At 43.9% G+C, this 23,965-nt stretch overlaps 2 long non-coding RNA genes across 2 annotated transcripts in view; one reads left to right on the top strand and one right to left on the bottom strand.

The window, feature by feature from the left end:
- LOC133107219 (uncharacterized) overlaps positions 1–992 on the bottom strand; it is a 6,151-nt gene extending 5,159 nt beyond the window's left edge. The window contains exon 1 of the long non-coding RNA XR_009704581.1: positions 678–992. This is a non-coding gene — a long non-coding RNA (uncharacterized LOC133107219). The remainder of the gene's footprint in view (positions 1–677) is intronic.
- The window catches only part of LOC133108553 (uncharacterized), a 179,645-nt gene that overhangs the window by 120,005 nt on the left and 35,675 nt on the right, over positions 1–23,965 (top strand). The window contains exon 3 of the long non-coding RNA XR_009704671.1: positions 10,314–10,392. This is a non-coding gene — a long non-coding RNA (uncharacterized LOC133108553). The remainder of the gene's footprint in view (positions 1–10,313; positions 10,393–23,965) is intronic.

The raw sequence follows: 23,965 nt of genomic DNA on the forward strand, positions 1-23,965 counted from the left end.
AATGTGATCTGATCATGGCGACCGTGACTGTGCCAAGAGTCATCACTTTTGGATTTAAAAATTTCAAATGTGATGGAAAAAAACGAACTGCTGAATGCAAGACCTGCTCAACAACGATTTCTGACAGCCAGAGTACAACATCAAACTTTGTTCGTCATTTGAGGACTCATTCGGATCGGTAAGTGTGAGGGGTGGCTCATGTTAGCTAACGTTAGCCAGATAAAATGAAATAACCAGTGCTTAGTTTGTAAATCAGGAGGTCCCGATACAAAAAGAGGCTGCTGTTCCGTCGCGTCAGGGGGAGAAAAAAAAGTCCTGGAACGTCGCCAAGAGTTACCAACTATCCCGTATTAGCCGGGACATCCCATACATTGGGCTAAATTCGTTTGTATTGACTGCTACTCTACTCTCTGATCGGAATCCTTGTTGCTTCAAAAAGTTACCGGTTATTTTAGTCTGAACACTGTGGGTATGCTCAGTGAGCATTACTTCTTCTTCGTGTGTCCTTCTGTTGCCGCCACAGCACCCGACCGTGATGCTGCCCCCACACAATTGCACCCCCAAAACTCTCCATTACCAGCTCCCAAAACAGACCACAGACACCAAATGCACATTAAATAACACATTTAATAAACATAACTTGTACTAAACGTTTGTCAGAAGCCGTTTCTACTTACCTCCTGCCCCGCGCTTTGAAAGCGCTGTAGGACACGGTGTCGTGGAGGAGGAACGGCTGATTAATTTAGTGGCTGTAATGCGACTATCAAAACCAACTATAAGCCGCTGAGAGGGCGAGTACAGGGAGATCTGTCCGACACGAGTCCAAGGAACGAGCATGAGTCCGTAGCTGCAGTTAAAGAGTGTTTATTGATACTACGACAAAACATTGCTCTGCATAGATGGTATTGCATTTGGACTTAGATGTTAGTGTTAGCGTTTAGTGGTCAACAGAAATATCGGCACCCTGACTCACCCTCTCTCAGTTGCAAACAACAGACTGATTCCTAAATAGGCGCAGGTGATATTAGTTAGTAGGGAGGGCAAAATGGAGCTTTAGAATGTAGACCGCTGTGTGTGCACGTGAGCTCGCCAATAGATTTCTCACAGAAAACGTAATTTGTCCACTTTTTTACTTTACAGTAGAGGTGATCAAACTTACAATAACTAAGTGCTAGTGTGTTCTAAGCCTTTACTGGTCCCTGTACGATGTTAGCATGATGTAGCTAGCATACGCGAATAGCACAAAGCCATACAATTTGCTTTTTAACAGCACTTGGTCATTCGAACGATATAAATAAAAGCATTCGATTAAGTTCGACGGCACCGGAATTTTCTGTTGTACCGTCCAAAAATAGCAAAAGTCCCACCATAGGATTTATTTAAATCTTTAAAAGTTATACATTTTCTGAATCGTCATTAATTCATCTTGTTTCTATCAGTGATTCGGCGTGATCGGACAGTTCTGTAGCTATGTAAATGACGTCAGAAGGATACAGCACTGTTATTTGCTACCTAAACGTACGCTCGAGAGCGTTAACATGATTGAAGTCTGACATGTCTATTGTCAAAATCCATTGAAACTATGAAAAAGTAACCAGGGACTTTGGACTTATAAGGCTGGACATACCGAGTACCCAGCAAAAATATTGACCTGGCTACAGTCACACTTTTGACAGTTCGAACTGCCACCAACTGCCATGTATGAGCGCGTGAAGTAGACCAGCAAAAGCTATTGTTGTGTCACCGTTGCGGGAGTGACTCGACTTGGGACTTGACTTGCCGTAACCAAGGACTCGACTTGACTTGACTTGACATAACCTGTGACTTGACTTGACTTGACTTGCCCAAGAAAAAAATACTTGGGACTTGCTTGAGACTTGGACCAAATGACTTGAGACTTACTTGTGACTTGGATAAGAGGGACTTGGTCACATCTCTGATTCTAACCCTTTAAATGTTCCTTCTAGGAGCTAGAAGTAGAAGTTAGGAACTTCCAATCTTGCCTTTGAGCAAGAAAACATGAGTGCATCCTTTTTTTTGGAAAGTGTGACGTGTAAATGATCAACCTGTGGATCCACCTCTCCCCATCTGCCATGTATCTCCACATCTGTAACTGACTTTGAAGTGACGTTTGAAGGAGAAAGCACATTCCATTTCCATGTGCTGAATTCCAGGAGAAGAGCCATTCAGGCAGGTCTGTGATGCTACAGAATGTGTCAGTGACCCCATATCCGAGTGACCCCATGTTTGAGTGATGGTGCGTGATTGACCGTGTTAGCGACTGGGTGAGTGACCATGTGTGTGAGAGTGACCATGTTCATGACAAATGTATACGAGTAGCCAGTGCTAGAACGGCTGTAAAGTAGTTAGCACACATCGCCTTCTATCTCGATCCAGCAAAAGGTTATTAGAGGTCAATACTGGTTAGTCTGGAAGAAGGTAAACACCAGTTTGACTGAAAAAAACCACCATGACTGAAAATGTCATGGGACAGTTGTAATTCCCCGGCAGGTGGTGTGTGAAGCCCTGATAACAGAGAAACAGCGGTTAGCTTTGTCTCCAGAGAGCCTGTAGAGGTAATGTGTGCTGCAGATAGTGGCCCTGCTGGCACTAGTCGTAAACCCCAGGACGTGATAGCACTCAGTCTGTGCAGTGGAGTGTATCAGTGTCGTTGTTGGGACAGGTATGTTCAGCTCCGCTGCAGACACTGGGAGGACAGGTATGTTATTATCGCTGTGCAGTCATGGATGGTATGGAGACAACAGACAGGTCCTTGGGGAGGGCCGGTATTATTGGAAAACTGAGCACTGTGGTGAGGTATTCACATGCGGCAGTGCTAATGGCTGTCCAAGCAAGATATTCAGCAACTTGAGGTAATGATAATCTAAAACTACAAACGTGGTATATCACAACACAAAAATCATTTTGAGGTAAAATTAGATATTAAGTGTTATTGTCAAACATCCATCCATCCATCCATCCATTATCTGAACCCACTTATCCTGATCAGGGTCGCAGGGGGGCTGGAGCCTATCCCAGCATACATTGGGCGAAAGGCAGGAATACACCCTGGACAGGTCGCCAGTCCATCGCAGGGCACACACACCATTCACTCACACACTCATACCTAGGGGCAATTTAGACTCTCCAATCAGCCTAACATGCATGTCTTTGGACTGTGGGAGGAAACCGGAGTACCCGGAGGAAACCCACGCAGACACGGGGAGAACATGCAATTCTCTGCACAGAGAGGCCCCGGCCGACAGGGATTTGAACCCAGTATTGTCAAACATGTTGAAATTAATTTTAACACACACTATATGTTAAAAATATAGGACAACCATGTGTTCTACACTAGAGGAAATGGCACAGTTTGAAATTACAGGAGTGTTAACCCCGGTGTCCTGGTCAAATTTCCACAGAAACCAGCTCTCTACACCTGTCCAGCTAATCATCCCCGATATCTAAGCGGCTACACAATGCCTAGCATTCCCTACCCACTCCCCAACAAATGAGAACTGAGTTCTCAGTTAGCCTACCTGGTCAAATAAAGGTTGACAGAACAACAGAATCCAAATCTCCAATTTGTCGAAAAACATCTTCACGAGGGAAAAGACACCACGGCAGCAAGCTCTTCAGGAAAATCAGACTTTATTTAGCACAAGTGCATAAAGCCGGACCAGTTTTGCAAAAACATGGACCTCGAAATGCAATTTTTACACCCATTTTATACACAGTTACTCCTCCTACAACTCCTCCTCAAACCTCATTGTGGCAAATCACCCACACTGTTCTTATCTTAACTCCTCCCACAACTCCTCCCCCCAACAGGTGCAAACATCATTGTGGCAAATCGCCCAAAGTCCTCATGCTCTGCCAACTGTGCCCTCGCGAACTGCCTGCTAACACACGCGGTCATCCATGGTTTTTTCTGAGCATACACGTCACTGTATTTTTCCACATATGGGTCACTTTTCTATCACGATCTTATGAGCAGTAAATCATTGAAAATCTACAGACATACTAAACATTTGATTAATATTCTCTTCTAAGTGAGAAAATTGCATTCAACAGTTTTTACTGTGGTTTCTTGCGTTTTCATAAGCTCAGCTATAATTAATGTTCTAGGTTCATTTGATTTGATAACAAGCAGCGTACATGTGATATATTGATTATAAGTCACTTGCATATAGATACACTTCTGGCATAAATCATCGAGAGTCCCGGAGAAACCAGCTGTACAGGCATATCTTGCTCTGCCCCTTGTCCTTGACCGTCTACACAGTTCAAGACTCCACCCCCCCCCCCACTCCACCCCCCCCCACTTTTAGCATACATCATCGAGAGTTTTGGAGGAACCAGCCTGCTCACTAAGGTGGAGTCTGATTTTGACTTGTGATTGTTTATCATGCTTTTAGGAGGGAGATCTTTTGTTCTGTGAATTTTCCCCTCCAGTTGATATAAGTATTATTAGCATTTATTTAACCAGGTATGTTGTATTATCATTAGCTTTGTCATCCATTACATTAGTAGCTAATTGTTTGTATATATTCACGTGTTTTTGCTAATATCATATTTAATATTTTACAGTGTCCGCCCTCTGGAGATATACTGTGAAATCACAGTGTATTTTCAGTGTGTTGCAGGGATTTCCACTGCTGGATGTTGTTTCAGTGCACACTCAGACGATTTGCATGGTTTTATTTTTAACCAATGAAAACAGTCCACTGCAGCTCTAGGGGCCCTGAAAGCACATATTTCCTTTTTATTTGCATAATTGCCTCAACATTCGCATAATTTCTGTAATTGTCACCAATGAGATTACCTCCTGACTAGCAAGGAACTCCCCCGGCCATTGGTGGTGTGAAGACTGCTTCTTTGTTCACACCATAACCAAGTAAATCATCTTCCTCTTACTCTTACTATCTTTACCACAGAGTGAAGAGAGCATGAGATCCAATAGGACACAAACTATAGCACTGCAGTGATCTGTAGTGTTTGGAGCTCTTCAGCAGTTCCTATTGAAGGATTTCACATCTCTTCTCCGGGAGGACAGACCCTCTCTCATTCGCCCTTACGCTCTGTGGATTCTCCCTCAGTTCTGCCCTTTAGTGGACTGAGAGTCACTTCTCAGCTGAACACTCATGGCTGGGCAGCTGCAAGGTCAGATGGTCGTGGTGTCCAAACGGTCAGAGACCCAGGCGTTATCGGTGTTCATGAGCCTGCACCTCAGGTCCCGTTGCCAAATTTGCTGTGGCTTGTGGAGGGAAGAAGGAAGGGAGCGAGGGAGGGGAGGAAGACGTGTGAATGGTTGAGCTTCATAATGGGTTTACGTTGGAGAAGCCTGCAGAGACTTCCTCTGGAGAGAAGAGTCTTTTTGGCAAAGGCAACAGGACACCATTTACTATTAGCACCAGTCAGTGTGAACTGCACGGTAGGGCTGTGTCATGAAGGCACACTCTATGGCTACAGACAGCAGACACAATAATAGAGCTAGAGAGGACACCTGCCTTTAAGCAGCTTGCTATTTAAATGTCTTCTCAATTACACTGCGGTCCCCACAGCACAGACCCTTTCTGTACTTCAACCTCCCATTTCACTGCATTCCTCTAAAATTTGCATTGTTCTCGAGAAATCATTTCATACCCATGCACTCTTAGACACTCACTCGCAGGCCTGTCTGAAATTCAGTGAGATTTCTCTGCCTTTATGAAAAGAAAGTTCAAAAGAAGCTGTTTTGCTCGTGGCGGTACAGAGCGAGGCCGAGGTGCTTATTGCCGTTCCTCCGAATGTTCGTGACTCGTGGAGTTTCTCCTTCCCCAGGGTATGATTGAAGGGCAGCGAGCGATGAGACAAGCCCCTCCCCTGAGCTTTCTCCTTGTTTGACTGACATTTACATCTACAGTTAATTGCCAACGTTGTATGTGGCAGCAATGATTAATGGAGCAATGGGATTTGAACTCTGTTGTCGTGTTTCATGGTTTGTTGTTTGTTGTGTGTGGTTTGTTAGCGGCATGAAATCTCTCGCTCTCTCTCTCCCTCACTCACTCTCACTCTCTCCCTGGCTCTCTCCCTCGTTTTCTCTCTCAGAAAGCACACCTCAGAGTTTGTGCTTGAAAGATATCTGCTCTCCTTTCGTATACTTCTTCCCAGTCACCAGCATATGATCGATACTCATAATTAGAGTGACATATGAAGCATGAAGTCATTCTTTAAAATAGCTCCATTTTCCAATAAGCGATATTGGGTCATTGGGCTACTTTCATTGCGGTTGTGGTTTCTGTTGCAGGAGAAGAATGATAAACCCACAGGCAGGTCAGGCCAAGGCTCTTGAGAGGCTATTACAGCAGCAAGCGGCACTCCTATCAAAAGCGAAAGCAATTGAATTGAGTTTTCTGTAATCCTCGATGGTGCTCTCCAGTGAAAAAGACAAAATATTTTGTGCTTATCTGCTGTCATCCGTGTGCTGAATACATTCGCAATGAAGCAGAGCTTGTACCTATACTCTTTGTGAGTGCGTGTTTCTGTATGCGTGCATGTGTGTGTGTGTGTGAGAGAGATACTTTTCATCCCCCAACCCAGCCCTTGCTCAATAGTGTGTATAATATACTGTCAGAGAAGTCTCATCCTTTCAGTGTTTGTATTATCATCCTCGCCTGCAGAAGTGATTAGCCATTTCTGTGTAGATTCACTACAGTTGAACCCTTTCATTCTTGTCGGAGTTTTCATTTTGCCTGACTGAAGGGGGTTCTCTAGCTAAATTAGTCCTGCTGTCAGGTTGTCAGGCGTTTTCTGGGCGCTACACTCACCTTTACTCAGATGTGGATAAGACAGCAGGCCTGGCGGTCCTGTCCACATGGTCAATGCGAGCCACTATGCCAGCCACGTGACCTTTTCACATGTCTATCCCTCTCTCTCACTTCCATTCTTACTGTCTCTCTACACTGAACTCTCCAATGAAGCTGAAAAAGCTCTAAAATATATATTTAAAAAAGATAGCAGGCCTGTCCTTCCCAGTGTGCTTGTGAACAGCCTGTTTGGGTCCCTGATACTTTGCTTCTCTCCTCGTGGTCACTTGACCGGTCATCCACAGTGCCTGCCTTCCATGGCTGGGTCTAACGAGCCAGCAGACAACCACATCGTCCCTGCTTCTGTGGAGCCCCTCTGGAGCACCAGGCAGGACCCTCTCTCTTATCTCATCTCCAGCACTTTGTCACTCTCACTGCGGAGCAAAGGATGGGGGAATCGCCCTTCTCGATCCTTTAGTGCTCTCAGTGTGCAAACAGAAAGCAATTTCCGAAAGACAGCAACAGAGAGAGGGCGGCTTGCTGTAAGGGGATAGATATTCTTTTAGTGTCAGCCAAATGACTGAGAATTTGAACGTCAATACTAAGTCCTAACCAAACTCTGTTCTCCCAAAGCCACCAGGCAGAGATTCACAAGATATTGTGGGACAAAGAATTTTGCTCTTCACTATTAAATTGGACCACAATAAACTTCACATCTCTACATAAATTCAGAGCTACAATGGAAAAACATATTCCTGGCCCTTTTTCACAGAAAGTTGTATGGATAATTGGAAATCAAAACCTTTAAATGTATGCGTTTTTTGATGAGGTATCTAATTGCACTTTGACCAAATGCTTGTGCTTTTGCATCATTGTTTCTCTGATAATTGAGCTGAAGACAGGTTTATTCCCCTATTGCCCTCCAATTACCCCATTGAGAATGGAGAACAAATATATAAGCCCCAGGCACCATACTGCTGCCTTCAGTGGATCCGTATTGAAATGCTTCCTAATTACTTGCTGTGGTTAGCTTGCAACCTAAAACAGAGGAGATGTCTCTTACTGTGAAATGACTTCGGCAAGCAGCTCAGGCACTGTCTCAAAATCTGGCTTTGTTATATTTTAAGATGGCGTTCCTAGGGAAAATACTATTGCAGATTAACTCAGAGGTGCCCTATTTATAGCTGTATTTGTAGCAGTCTTACAGTCGTAAGTCACAAGTAAACCTTCTGCTCTCTCTACCTGCTGCGATGGGTGCAGTTCTGCCCCATGTTGGCTGCTCTCACTTCTAACACCGTGAACTTGCTAACACTGTTAGTGACTTCTAACACTGCTAACACTGTTAGTGACTTCTAACACCGCTAACACATGTTACGACTAGGAATTACTATACCACTATAACAGCTGAACACACATGTATCCTTCAGTCTTCCGCTGGTTGAGCACAGTGATCCGCGCACCTTCTGAAGGTAGAGCTAGATACATGTGTGTTCAGGAAGGATACATGTGTGTTCAGCTGTTCCAACCTTCTACCTTCTCCGAAAACAACCTCTCTTGTTTTTACAATTTATTTATTTCAAATACTCATGATACCTTGTGTAAATAAGACAGCTTTGAAGTTGCTGTAAGGTGTATTTCTTCACTTTGAAGGAGGTAAGGTACTAACTCCTATAGGCTTCAAGTCTTTATGCTAAAATAACACGTTATGCTAACATGGAAACAAGCCAGAGAATGCACAAAAATGAAAATGAAATCTCTTCTTAGTCTGGGTAATTTGGAATAAAGTTATGTTTCCCAAATGTCCGTGTATTCCTTCAGGCTAGGGAGAACTCTGGTCAGACAACATTCTGTACAAGATGTAACACGTCATAGCGAAGTGCCCCATTTTCAGCGAGGGTCCTTAAAGGTGCTGTGTGAGGTCTCTGGCCTGACTTGATATGCAATGACGACACTGAAAGTGGATTTGAGAAAATATTTTTGATATAACCCCTTTTCAATTCTGTTAGAGGACCCTTGGATGCCTTTGAGTGTGGGTGGGTGGGTGTCCCTATGTCACAAAATGTTGAAAAGCCCTGAGATAAAGAATATTTGTTTTAGACAGGGCTGCATGGCTGTAACATTCAGCTTGGACATTATTGTAAAATGCTTGGGTATCATGATAAGTTTGAGGGACAACATAGGTCATGTTTATTGCCTTTTTTTAATTGAACTTTCTTCTGGTTTGGTCACTTCAGAAGAAGTTACTAACCTCCTCAAATCAGTCTTGACAAATCATGTGACAGGACTTTTGGCAGTCTTGGTTGCCGTGGTCTCCCAACAGCCAATGAAAATGGCTTCTGACAGCTGGCAGCTTTCCTGTTGCTCTAATCCCCTCTGAAGGCTTGGTGGACTCTGGCTGCAGGGCGGAAATGTACTGGAATGAGATTTGTTGGTCTGTCATGCTGGGAGGCTGGGTGGGTGGGTGATAATGGAATTATTTATTAATCATTTCATTTCACTGCTTCACTAACTCCCAAGTTCCTGTCACTCCTGTGTGGATTGACAGCATAACATAACTCCTGCCCTGGACCCGTCACCTCATTGTTTATTTTCCCCCCAGTCTGTCTGCCACCCAGCCTACGCCCCTCCCAGACCTGGCCCTCCTGCACCATCTCTGTGCCAATTAAACCACTACGCCCATCCTGGTATCCTCATTTAAACATAGGGATTATTTCTACCACTGAAATGACTTGTTGGTTGGCAGGATGATTAAAGATAAATGTGTGCAGGGAAGTGAGAGGCAAATATTACAAATCTTGTCTCTTTCACAAACTGCTTAATAATTAAACACAAAGATGAATATTTAAAGTAAACAAGCAGTATTACAGCCTCTCTGTGCTATCATTTGCATTAATGCCTGCTGATCACTTCAGTTCATATGTACCTGTGCTTAAGCATGGGGTGACCCTGGTTTAGTGCTAAATTAAGTTTATACTGTACATCGGCATTTGGCTCAGTGCACTGGCTCCAGTCGCTTATCTTTTAGGAAACTCAGTTTGGTTCCTGTTCAGGGATTTCTGTGTTGAACTTAGTCTTGACTGCGCTATGACTGAGCTGCAAAACAATTTATTGCTATACATATATTTATGATATATGGCCATATATGTTCATCCTCAAATATATTTCCTATTACTCAAAACATATGAAAGTGCCAATTTTTAATATTGTAAACATATTAGAGAACTTGCTGCAGTTCTTATACATACTTTGGCTGTCTCACTTTTTTTTGCTCTTCTTTGGGTAATCCCAGACAGCTTTTTTTTTTTATCAGAAAAGTGGTCTGTTACATAATATGTTACTTTACTTTATTTAATGAAATACAAAAAAATCTCTTTGAATTATTTTTGGGAAAATGTATACGTATAAGACCAAATTTATATTTAAAAAATCTATGGCGCCTAAGACTTTTTCACGGTACTGTATATGTTTTCCTGGGCATTGTGCAGAGGGTTAAACTGACTCCCAGCCTGTGCTTTCTCTGCTCAGTGTGCCAGATTCTGTCCAAGGGCCGTCTGCCAGCCCAGCATCAAACTCCATCATCAGCAACATCTGTGGGGAGAAGGAGGTGAGCTGTGTTTGCACTGAGCTGTGTTTGTGTTTACAAGGAGCAAATGTGAGCTGCTGTTTATACTGTAGGGATGGCGAGTGTTTTGACATTGAATGGACTGTGAGTGTGTGATTACTCTGATTACTTTGCAGCAGACTGTGTAAACAAGCACACACACACACACACACACACACACACACATTCCAGGGGTGACAATTACAGCCGTGTTCACGATTCCAGTGGTAAACATTATTACCGGTGGTAAGCATCAGACTGTTTACACAAGGCCAGGGATGTGTCACGACATAGTCTGACATGCAGCATAATGACTTGTCACATTTCATTCTGCACATCTATAATTTTAACCCATGTGGACATTAGCTAGTTTCAGCAAAACCTAGAATATTCTACTATACCTCAGTGGTGAAATATTATGGAAATATATGCAGGTGCAGTACAGCTAAAAATGTAGTTGGCTCATGCCAGGTATGTTTTTTTAATATAACACCTTGTCTTCAACAACATCACGATTTCACATCTCCTGAATTATAAATGCTGTCCTAACACCAGAAGGCCATTGAGCTTATCCCAATCAAGTAATTTAATGTGGAAAGTATTCGATTTTAATGCCGGTTTTAATGTCAGCAGATCATTGTATGGTGTGGTTGGTGTGTACATTTTTGATTTTCCCGCTTAGCGTCAACATAAATATGGCACCGATTCCCCTGACACGTAAATGTAGTTAGGTTGTTATGAAAAAAAGATATCCTACCATATACTGTACATATTTAAATGTATTGTAAAAAGTTATATTAAAATGTACATACGGTATTCTGAAAAGTTCAAGTAGTGCATCCTGTAAGCACTTTTGAAAATGGCTGCCTATGTTCTTTTTCTTAGATTAAGTGAATATCCAGCGGGGTGCTTTAAGTCCTGAGGGCTAACAGAAGAGGGGTAGGGCTTTCCACAGGGAAATGTCCTCTTCCACTTGGGGAAAGGGCACATTACTCCAGTCATTATTTTCAAGGTGACATGCCACACTAATGACCTCTTTGGGCATGTCAGTAGCCAATGGCAACAGGGGACAGCAGTCACATGACCCCAATAATGAAATGCTCTTGGTGTAGCTGTAAGAGTGTGTTCTGCAGTTTGAAGGTGACTGAGCAGAATCTTCTCTGCTTAACTGCCTCATATATGCACAAGCGGGTCCATCAACAATCTTACAATGTTCAACTAGATCCAAATGATTACTCACAATTACACATTTGATCCACATAATTAGACACTGATGGTCCAGGGAAATCTGCAGAAATTCTCTTATCTGTATTGTTCCTCTTCTTTATACATGCATGCGGTGAGTCTAGCATATAATGTAGGAAAGCTAAGACAGCAGATTTGTTAATCTTAGGTATGCTTAGGTATGTACCTATTTAATGGAACATTTGCCTCATACAATATTAAAGAGAATATTAAACAGAAAAGCACACTCAGGTTTGGCCGTAATGTGTATACTGGAGGAGTTCCAGTTTTCAAGAGGAAGCTTTGTTAAGTGAAGTTTTGAACATGCTAGGCTGTCAACTGCAAGATTATTGTCCATCGGAATTGCTCTTTATTTGAGGAGCCACAAAATGGGATAACAGCCAGGTTTAATCAAATTTGCCTTTTTAAAATAAAATTTGTTACCTTTTTTCAATAAAAACTACTTTTTTACACTCAATATGATGAGGAAATCATAGGCTCATACTAAGTAAAATTGGTTTTCCTGGAGTGATTGACACTCATGATTATGATAGATTAGTCAAGCCAGTGCTTAAAATGCAAACCTTTTCAATGCTAAAAGCTATTTTTTGGCTGTATCACAGGAATATATCAAAGCATTTGAAAATAGACTGACAGTGTGTCTATGTCTGTGACTATATGTGTGCCTGTGTCTATGCAGTATGTGTCTGACTGTGAAAATGAATGTGTCCACAGGCTGTATTTAGGTGCGTCTGTGAATATGAATGTGTCACTGTCTGTAGCTGTGTCTGTGGCAGTTGTAATGACACACTAGTCAGCGCTGGTTTGCTTTTTAATGGAAATATTTGAATTATTCTATTTGGTGGGAATCTTGTTGATTGAGAACAAGTTGAACAGAACTTGCATTGCAAACAAATGTAGTGCAAGAAATGTAGCCATTTTTATTTTTTTATATATATACTTGAGTAAAAAGTATCCTCCTATAAAAGAACTTGTTTATTTGTAGAATTTATTAAAAAATGTTCTATGTAAATGTAATGGAAAAAATGTAATGTGTTTCTAACCGCCTCTGGGTACCACACCATCCTGCCATGCATGCATCTAATTCTGTTAGCGTAAACTTAATAACCCTAACTCTCTTCCCCCTGTCCCTGCTCATTTTACCCTTACTCCCTCCCCTCTCTCCAATTCAGTTAGCCCTAAAGCTCCTGCCCCACACAATAATACTCCCTCACTCTTCAGCCCCAGTTTACGTACGTCTTTAAGACCTACCCCGGAGACTCAACACATTTCCAGGAAAACATGTTGATCTATAATGCAGTGGCTTCCAGGTCCCCCAGATGTGGTCGCTGAATAAACAGAGAGAAGTTAATCAGATGCTAGGGCGACATTGTTCTGGATCATTCTGCTCCTCCAGGTTACTGTCGACAGCACATATCAATTTACGATTACTACACTCAGTCAGGCGTGAAGAATCGCATTTTAGCACAGTAGCGGCGGGAGACACAGATTATTGTCTGTGAATGAAAGTAAAACCAATTTGCCAGTAAAATGGCTCTCAACGCTTATTTGTCAGCGTTTATGATTGTACATGGTTAATTCATTTGCAGGATTATTTTGGAGAGGTTATGCCATTAATCCATTGTCTGTCGGTCCTGTTTTACAGAAATTAGGCTATTTACCGTGTGGTGCAAATTTGTCCTGTCTGATATCCGTGAACATCGCTTAGCCCAGCATGAAATGCGGTGTGTATTTGGGCGATCGACCCACACTACAGATACACACACCACCTCTAATGTCTTACGAATGGACAGTGTTTATCAGACAAAACCCTGCACGCTGAGATGTCCCCTCTCTCTGCTGTGCACGGAGGCCTGGTCAGCAAGGTTAGGCAGTCACCCCGCCCTTTTGGCACCTTCTCCAGGAGCTCATCCGTTGTTTTGATTGGCTACCAGCCAAGCCAAGGTGCAGTAATGCTCCCGGGGATTCAGGTGAGAAACGGACCAATGATTTTTAATAGAAAAAGAGTCACTTTCCGATCCCAGAATTATAGTGTCAGCCAGGCTGGAATGCCAGGCTCTAGGAAGCTCTGGGGAGTAATGAGGTCTGCTGTGTGTCAGCAGAGGAGTGGCATGAGGCTGAAGACCTGGGTCAAATACGTAATTGTTTTAGATTCAATTACTTTTCTACACTGTACTGAGCTTGTCTGGTGTATTGGAAGCTATGAAATATTCTCAAAGCAAACCTCAATTTATGGTCCTCATTGCTGGCTCAATTGCACCAGGCAAGATCAATCACGCACAGAAAATAATCTGAATCCAAAAGGATTGCGTGTTTGACCCAGGTCTGTGGTGCTGTCCTGGGCATGGTGTGGGATGGGGCATGGTGCTTGAATAGGATGTTTCATAGCATCACACTCTACTGGCCAAACAAAACCTGCTGTACAATCCAGCTATGCCAGCTTGACCAGCTTGAAAATGAGCTGGGTATGAGCTGGTTAACCAGCATGGCCAAGCTGGTTTTTCAGCAGGGAACTGAACATTTGTGTCGCAGAGCTGAAGTGGGCAGGTTCCAGTGACTCTGTCTCTCCAATAACTCCAGTCTCTGTCTCTCTGTGGTGGAGAGACTCTTTTGCGTTCATGTGTAGGCCCTCTTATACCTAATTCTTTGTCCCCTGTGAATCATGGTCCCTGGCTGCTTGTCCGTGTGAGAATGTTCAGTCACACCGCTTGGAGTGGGTCTTGTGAAATATTAGTATGCAGGTGCAGCAGTGTACAGAACCCGCTGTTCTGCCAAGCCACTGTAATAAACAGCCTGCCTGTCTGATACTGTAGGGACCTGTCTGTGTGACACTGTCTGGACCTGTCTGTGTGACACTGTCTGGACCTGGTGTCTGTATGTCTGTCACTCTATTTCATACAGACAGGGGAGTGTGGAAGTGCAGTGGAGACAAATACAAATATCTGTAACTATTTTGTAACACATTTTAACCATGACAAAATTGTATGTACCAATGAAAGGGGTGTGTCGCATTGCAACTTTGGCAATAAGCCGAACAAATAATGTATCTCATAACTAGCAATTACATATGAAGCATACAGTATATACCTGGCACATAATCTGTGTTGCAGGAACTGCTATAACAGAGTCGCTTAAAATAATCTGTATTACAATAATTCCTTTGATATTGACTGATCTGTTCTATCAGACAGCCTGCGGTGCTGTACTGAATTTATTCAGAACATATAGCCTCTCACAGAACACCCTGCAGCAAAATGTATGGAATAACTTTAAAGTATTTAATCTAAAAATGTAGTCTAGAATTAATCAGTTTCCTCAGTAAAAGTTTAATTTTGCCCTGTTCGCTCTGTAACAATAAGCCAAGATATGTCTCCTGAAGAAAGAAGATCTTTTTAGGAGAGAGGTGTACTGGGAAAGGAAGGGGAACACAGAAGCTGCTAATTCTGTTTCACAGTGCAACTGCATTATGTACCGAAACAACAGCAAAGGAATTAGCAGTTTTAGGCTGGTTTAGCGGTTTAGTCAGGGTGTGTCTATTTTGGAGTGGGCAAAGGTATCCCTTCTCATGGAGAGAGGCACTATTAGAGGCAAAAGAACAGCGAGATTGGGATCAGATGGCCCTTGTTCAAAGGGCTCACCACTGATCTAAGATCAGTGACTCTCTTCCTGTTTATCAACAGCTCTCCACTCACTCGGGAGACTGAACCTCTGACCTGATCATTATTGACTCCTGTAAGTAGGCACAGCCATCCCCTCAGTGGCATCTGTCTGCCTTTCCTCGTCACGCATCTTTAGGCATGGCATGGTAATGTATGCTCTTTTAGTGACAGCACATGTTCAACACGGTTTCAAGCCAGTTCTGCCTGCTGTACAACCCTCCAAACCCCTCCTTAGTTGAGCTCCAGCCCCTCTTCTGTGTCCACAGCGGGGCCTGTGGCTTCATTTCTGGGAGCCAGGTTTCATAACACATCAGGAAATGTTAGCTTTGGCTGTGGCTATCCTCCCCCTACACCCTTCAGTAGAAGGTGTCTTATATTTTAATGCAGGTGGCTTTTATCCTGCTGGTCTTCAGAGGAACGGGAGCACAGATGTATGGTTTATAATATTCTGGTTTACCATATGGCATCTCATTTACACCGACCCACCAGGAAGTCTCTCAGCTCCAAGACAGAATGCCAGTTTACAGGTGGAATCATCTAGATCATCTCATTTGCGCTTGCCAGCTGGAGGTGTTTTATTGGTCAGTTCAGATGGAACTTCAGGCCGGACGGAAAATCACACGGGTTGTAAAAGCTTCTTTGCTGACCAGTTAGATTAATGTGGAACTCCTGGTTGAAGATAAACCTCTTCTGCATTTGGCAGCTTGGAGAGCAGCACCTCTCGGACAGAGAGAATAATCAGAACAGGAGGCTGTAAACAGCTGAGGTGAAGCAGATAGGCCTCTGCTCTTCATCTCCTCACCACCAGTCTCGTTTAACTGCAGGTGGAGTCAGCCAAGTTCAGAAAACCTGGACACACATCCATGCCTACTCCCCTAAACCAATAATGTATTCACATCTACTCCAACAAACCTGGACTACTCCCCGAAAGCTATTCAGACATCCACATCTATTACAACAAACCTGGACTACTCCCCGAAAGCTATTCAGGCATCCACATCTATTACAACAAACCTGGACTACTCCCCGAAAGCTATTCAGACATCCACCTCACTCCAACAAACCTGCCTACACATCCATGCCCATTCCTTTTTTTATCCAACCCTCCCACATGTATCTAAGGAGCTGCAAAAGCTACCCCATACCTCACTTGAATACCTTCCCAAACATTTATGTAAACACCCAGGATTCTGTATCACTGTTTCACAGTTCACTCAACAAGCTTGCAAATTGGCATTTTCTCAAATCCTGTTCCATGCTGTACGGTACCGTGAGCCACAGGGAGCAGGTGTGTGTTCGTCAGCATGTTCATCTGAAAGACAGGCCCAGTCACAGTGCTGAAAACAGGTTCAGCACAACAAGTCTGACTCATTTCTTATGCAGATGAGCTCCTCTGTGACCTCAGCATTCAGCATTCCCATCCCTGTGGCAGCGACTCTTTATTTGTGCAATGACTCACGTATTCACCCTGTAACCTCTACTCTGAAAATGTCTGTGCTCTCCTGTCTGAATTACACCTTTCTGTGTCACCGTTGTGTGGTCTCAAGGTCCTCATTTGTAGTAGTAAGTACTGGAGTCTTTCAGGCTCTGTATGACTTGTGCATCTCAGTGATTGCGGTCTGGAAAACGTGTTGCTGTCTGCAGTACACTACAGCTCCTTGTGTCGGCCCTTCAAACCTGTGACAAGTGTCTTCTTGAATTATGTTTTGCGAAGTTGAAGAGAGATTCTCTATTTCATAAATGTGTGTTGGAAAAGCAATATTTTTTTCACCCGTTTGCGTCCAAAATGCACCCCTTGGTGAACCCGCTGTGATTGGTCATACTGCATTAGACTTAGACTAGCACAATTGGTCAGAGCCTAAAGGAACTATGGATGACTCCAAGACAGGGGCGAAGCCTTATCTTTTACAAATTCTCTTGCATTATTCTTCCCCCTAATATTTTTTTAAATTGTGTTCTACTGGGGGGTTACCTCCTCAAATAACCACCCTTTTTCAGAATGACAACTGGCTTATTCATTTAAACTTTCAGAAATCTATAGAGCTGACCTTACCCCATGCTACTTCAGACTTCTCTCTGCCATCGTATTTTGGGGGTAAAGGGGTAGTGAGGTGCCAGGGAGATTAATGTCTCTGATTAATATGTCTGATTAACGTCTTGGACACAATCTCACTTTCCTTTTATGGCAACAGAGAGTTGGGTGAATCAGAGATTGAGGTCACCCAGTGTGGACAAGATGGAGAAAGTACACAACTGAACTGGACTTCAATATGAAAGCCTCACCAATCTTGTGAAATTCACAGTATATTTATTTATATTTTGTCTTTCTGATTTGCCTCATTTGTCTTTTATATTGTTTTGACTTTTTTTTTCTTTCTTTTGATTCATGCAACCGTGTCCTTGCGTTCCTGACAGATAAAACCTATTCCCTAGAGACTCTGCTCCATCATACAAAAGCTACCCGTTGTGCCTTTATTTTTATTAGCTGTGTAATGGAACTGTCTTCATGTGCCAGGTGACGGGTATGATATCAGTCAATCTCAGTGATGCAGTTTAGGAAGGAGAAAGCGACTCTGAAGCTTTAATATAATCACATAATGGCATCATAGCACAGGACTGAGTGATACTAATATGTGAGTAAAAAAGAACATGAAAAGCCAGCTGCTGAAGGTCAGAGACATCCCTACAGCAGAGTTACACAGTTATCAGACACGCAGGTATAAGGCACATGCCTACAGCACAGTTATCAGTCACGCAGGCATAAGGCACATGCCTACAGCACAGTTACCAGACACACAAGTATAAGGCACATGCCTACAGCACAGTTACCAGACACACAAGTATAAGGCACATGCCTACAGCACAGTTATCAGTCGTGCAGGTATAAGGCACATGCCTACAGCACAGTTACCAGACACACAGGTATAAGGCACATGCCTACAGCACAGTTATCAGACACACAGGTATAAGGCACATGCCTACAGCACAGTTACCAGACACACAGGTATAAGGCACATGCCTACAGCACAGTTATCAGTCACGCAGGCATAAGGCACATGCCTACAGCACAGTTACCAGACACACAGGTATAAGGCACATGCCTACAGCACAGTTATCAGTCACGCAGGCATAAGGCACATGCCTACAGCACAGTTACCAGACACACAGGTATAAGGCACATGCCTACAGCACAGTTATCAGTCATGCAGGTATAAGGCACATGCCCACAGCACAGTTAGCAGTCACGCAGGTATAAGACACATCCCTATAGCACACGTTTGAGCAGCAGATGGTCAGCCCCTGCATTTCTTCTTGCTCTATCTGCTTCCTAATGGTGGTTGGAGGCAGGCATTTAAAATGGTGTCAGTACAGAACATCCCAGTATTATTCTTTGTCACTTTGTCATCATGTTTTGTAGATGAATGTACTATGATATGAATGTTTGACTTCAATGGATACAACCTTTAATGGTGCAAATCCAGATCTCAATATCTGGTGAGATTATAGAACCTGTTGTGTCCGGTTGAACAGGACTTTGGGCAAGTCAGAGGTCACTCCTGTCTGTTTCCCTCCAGGTGCCCTATGTGTCACTGTGTGTTTCTCTCTGCACCTGTACCATACCTACACCACACCTGCCTGAACCTCCCTGTACCTGTATCATACCTACACCACACCTGCCTGAACCTCCCTGTACCTGTATCATACATACACCACACCTGCTTGAACCTCCCTGTACCTGTATCATACCTACACCACACATGCCTGAACCTCCCTGTACCTGTATCATACATACACCACACCTGCCTGAACCTCCCTGTACCTGTATCATACCTACACCACACCTGCCTGAACCTCCCTGTACCTGTATCATACCTACACCACACCTGCCTGAACCTCCCTGTACCTGTATCATACCTACACCACACCTGCCTGAACCTCCTTGCACCTGTACCACACCTACACCACACCTGAGCCACACCTGCCTGAACCTCCCTGTACCTGTATCATACATACACCACACCTGCCTGAACCTCCCTGTACCTGTATCATACATACACCACACCTGCCTGAACCTCCTTACACCTGTACCACACCTACACCACACCTGAGCCATACCTGCCTGAACCTCCCTACACCTGTACCACACCTACACCACACCTGAGCCACACCTGCCTGAACCTCTCTTTCCCTGTACCTGTATCATACCTACACCACACCTGTCTGAACCTCACTGTACCTGTATCATACCTACACCACACCTGCCCAGTACCTGCATCACAACTGGGTGATACCTATCATTCAAATACTTTCTCTTTGCTCGATTGATTTGGCCTGGTGCAACCAAGAGTAACAGAAGACAGGGTTTGCACTTATTTCATAGGTTGCAATAAATCAGACAAGCTCAGTAAAGCATAGATATGTATTTGAATCTGAAACAATTACATATCTCACTCAGGTCTGCTAGCCACACATGTACCTTTCCTGCCTTGTACCTGCATCACACTTATAGCACAAACGATTATACACATTTAACTCCACACTCAATTATATACCCCAGCACATGCAACTATACACATACCCATGTAACATATACATAATATCCCAATACACAACCGCACACCAAACTATACTCACCAAGAACATTTTTACTTTATTACACCGACTTATTTATGTGATCAGCTGTAAAACCCCACGCTAACCCAACAACGGAATTTAGCGAGGGCTGAAGGTATCAGCATGCTTGTTCTTCTGGTGTTGCTGAAAGAATATTAGTAGGGTTAAAAATTAGTGGCCCCTATGCAGAGAGTCTAGATCAGCCAATAAATAAACCACGATACAAAGACAGTAGTACCACTCTGCCTTCCACTCTTTACCTGGTCCAGGCTCACCAAGAATCTCCACAATGGGGCCAATACATTCACCTTTGTTTATCTGACTCCATTTAGAATAATAATTTAAATTAGTTATCCACATTTGGTGGATGTCTTATTTATAATTTAGACTTGATCGCTACAGAAATCCTGTACCGTAACTGGCTCCCTGAACAATCCTCTGCTGGTACTGCCGCATGTCACATCGCGCATTATGTGCACGTCTCACAAACTGGCTAGATATCTGCAGTCATTCCAGAGGTCGCAGGAATAGGTATATCTGTTTACAGCCTAGGGACCCAAGAAGACCAACAAGCTACGGCTGTTCTCGACATGAATGAACTACCACGCGGAGGCGAGAGATTTACCATCAGAGGTCTACGGGTGCTATACGCCGTGATACATTAAGCGTAAATTTACATCCTCCCTAGACCAACCCGAGGGGGTAACCAAGCATTCCCTGTGTAACAGTGAGTGTTCAGTAAGCGAAACCACACAGATCAAGTTTTAACAATTGATTTTACCATTACATTACATTATTGGCATTTTGGCAGACTGTCTTATCCAGAGCGTCTTATACAGTTGATTAGATTAAGCAGGAGACAGTCCTCCCCTGGAGCAATGCAGGGTTAAGGGCCTTGCTCAAGGGCCCAACGGCTGTGCGGATCTTATTGTGGCTACACCGGGATTAGAACCACCAACCTTGCATGTCCCAATCATTTACCTTAACCACTACGCTACAGGCCGCCCCAGCAGCCAGGCAGATTACATACGTAATTACACTCTAGTTCCAAATAAAATATACATGAAAGCATTACAAAGGAAACCAATTTACGATTAGGATTACGAAATTAGGAGGTCTTAAAAGTCATACCTGGTAATAAAACCTACATACGGGGGTCTGGCTACAGACACCCTGTACATAGAAGTTACGTGCACGGTGCATCCTCCCCGATTGCTTGGTTTGGTCTCCTTAAATCCAAAATCAGGCCTTTGATGTTGACCACTCAAATGGGTCCGCAATGAACCAATGAACCATCTGGCGTTTATAACCATTTGGAATTTGGAGCCAGGCTTCCCCAGGAAACAAGATTTGATTAGGGGTGTTGAGGCACATGGCTTTCACTGGGGCAGAGCTCCACAGTTTCTCCTTGGTTCCTGGTTGGTTATGATGTCCAAGGTTTGCTGTTGCAGAAATGAAACCATTGCACCAGTCGCACTGAAACATGACTTTGTCATGAAACATCCGATGCTTTATGCATACTTTCAGGGAAACTGAGGAATGGGGGAGATGTGAGAGGGAGGGAGTAAGGAAGGGGGGTCAAAGAGAATAATGTCTGGGCCCAACAGGCCGTGCTTCCTGAAACCTTCCCGTGCCGTAAAGGATGTTGCACCCTAGTAGGGGGATTTACAGGAAGACAGCTGTTTTGGGAACAATGCATGAGGTTTTCCCCCACAGTCTCCCGCCCGTATGGGTGCAGAGAAGATGGGGGCTAACGGTGTATGCTCCTGGGGTTACATTACTTTACAGGTACGGGGTCATAGCGATTGGCCTGTCATGTGACCCTTTCAGCAGGAGGCCGTAAAATCCTCCCGCTGGCCCTCAGCTGGGGACTCGTTAATCACGCGTTCTCCCGGCAGGTTAGTAGCGTAGCGCCACTCATGAATATTTCCGAGCCCTGGCAGGAGGGAGACCAGCCCGAGAGGAAGCCATTAATCTCTCAGATGGCCATGTGTCCCCCTCCTGCCCCCTCTGCTACGGCACAAAAACCAAGCCAGCCCTGCCCGGTGGAGAGGTGACAGAGTACATTATGAATTAGCATTTTCAGCACTGAACATCAACAGGTTCCTGTGAATCTCTATGAGACGTCTCTATTCTTTTCACTCACCTGGTTCACAACACACGAGCTGTCTGTTTCATTACTGGAGATATCCCGGTGATCTGCGCTCAGAGATATGGGGATGGTTGTGTGTGGCTGGCTTCATTAGCATAGTTGTCATTGATAAATATTCCGCTGTAGTGACAGTGACAGTGCACACGGGACGTAGAGCGATTTGCACCCTTCAGAGTGTGCTCTTTGATAACTCCTCCCCACGGGCATTGCTGTGCTGCTGCTTGGTGTGAAGTGATGGGTTTTAATGCCTTTGATCACAGACTTAGTCTTGAAGGAGAAACTCCAGTTCCAGATGGTATCTTACAAGATTGTAAATTTAGCTTGCAATTAATAAAACACATGAATCTGAAAGTGACAATTCAAGCCAGTGTTTTTTAATTTTTATATTTATATTTGTGTATGTGTGTGTTTGTATGTGTGTGTGTGCTAAACAATGATATATGGTAGCGCCATAGTTCAAATATAATAAAAAAATATTGAACCATAAGTAATGAATACAGCAAAGATGAAATTGGTGCTGTAACAGGCCCAAAGTCTTTCTGTAACTGGTGAAAGAGGAGTAAAGTACCACGCTGTGCCTCTGTTACCTAAACAAGCTTGACACTCTGCTGTCCACACTCCGCTGTGAATACGAGCAGCGAGAATGATGAAGATCAGACAGATTCCCAGCACAGAGCTTCATCACAGCACCAACAAAACACTAATGCACTGCCTAATACAGCAGGGCTGCTGCCATCCATCTACAGAGCTGCCATTACATCTGAAGATGACAGGATCACCAGGGAGAAGCACACAGTAGCATATGGCCATGTCATAATTAACACACACCTCATTATTCCACAAACAGACACAATTAATGGGTGCTGTACCAACGAGGTGACTTTGCTCCAAAGCATTGTGGGAAGGCAGATGAAGGAGATCTGTTTGAATCCCTACATCCCAGCGGCCATCAGAAACACTGTGTGTTTAAAGGAAAGTGAAGCCTGTCTTCTTCTTCTGTGGTAGCGGCTCAGAGCCTGTTCCTCATGGCTGATCCTGACCACTCAAAGGGGACTGTCATTTAATCCGTCCCTCGCCAGTCATTCGCTTCCTCGTTCACTTATCCTGTCTTCTCTTTCCCTCTCTTTGTGTCCCTGCCCCCCCCCCCATCTCCGTCCTGCTTTAATGAAAGAATGTGATGGCCGTCGCAGGCCATTCCGTTGCTCTGCGGTTGCCATGGCAACTACAAGTAATATGGTGACACTTCGGTCTTCCTGTCGATAATAAATGTAGCTCCTCGCCCCCCCTTCTCTCTCTCTCCCCTCTCTACATTTTTACTTTCTCTCTCTACCCCCCTCTCCTCTCCCCACTCACCCACTCTCTTCACTTCTCTTTCTCTCCCCTCCGTTCCTCCTCTCTCCCTCCTTTGCGTCTGCGGCTGTCTGATTAGCGATGGCTCTTTTCGTGCCACAGGGGGAGGATGGCTCCTGTCGTGTCGTACGCAGTGTTGGCTCCTCATTTAAAAACTGTTTGCCGCTGCTTCCTCACTAAAAAGCGGATTCAGTTACATGCTCGGATTCAGTGTGCCAGTGCAGTGCCAGTGTGCCAGTGCAGCACCTCTGTAGCTCCTCTAGGTAGTGAATAATGAGGCCCGAGATCGTTTAAAACACAGGGTTTATTATAGCTCCGACCCAACCCGTGAGAACTGAAGAGAATAGAAAACAAACAATCACATACACACACATGAATGGACGGGCTTTAGCCTAGCTTATCTTAGTATAAATTTCACAAACACATCAATAACATACCTCGTAGGCTGCACTACCATAAGGGGCTTTATCTTGTCTTCATTTTCTGTCCCCGTCTTCCCTTGTTTACATTTAACTCTTTACATGACTTGTGTTATCACTTAAATTCTGTGTGTGTG

Source organism: Conger conger, chromosome 13, assembly GCF_963514075.1.
Source record: "Conger conger chromosome 13, fConCon1.1, whole genome shotgun sequence".
In the NCBI taxonomy this organism is placed as follows: Eukaryota; Metazoa; Chordata; class Actinopteri; order Anguilliformes; family Congridae; genus Conger; species Conger conger.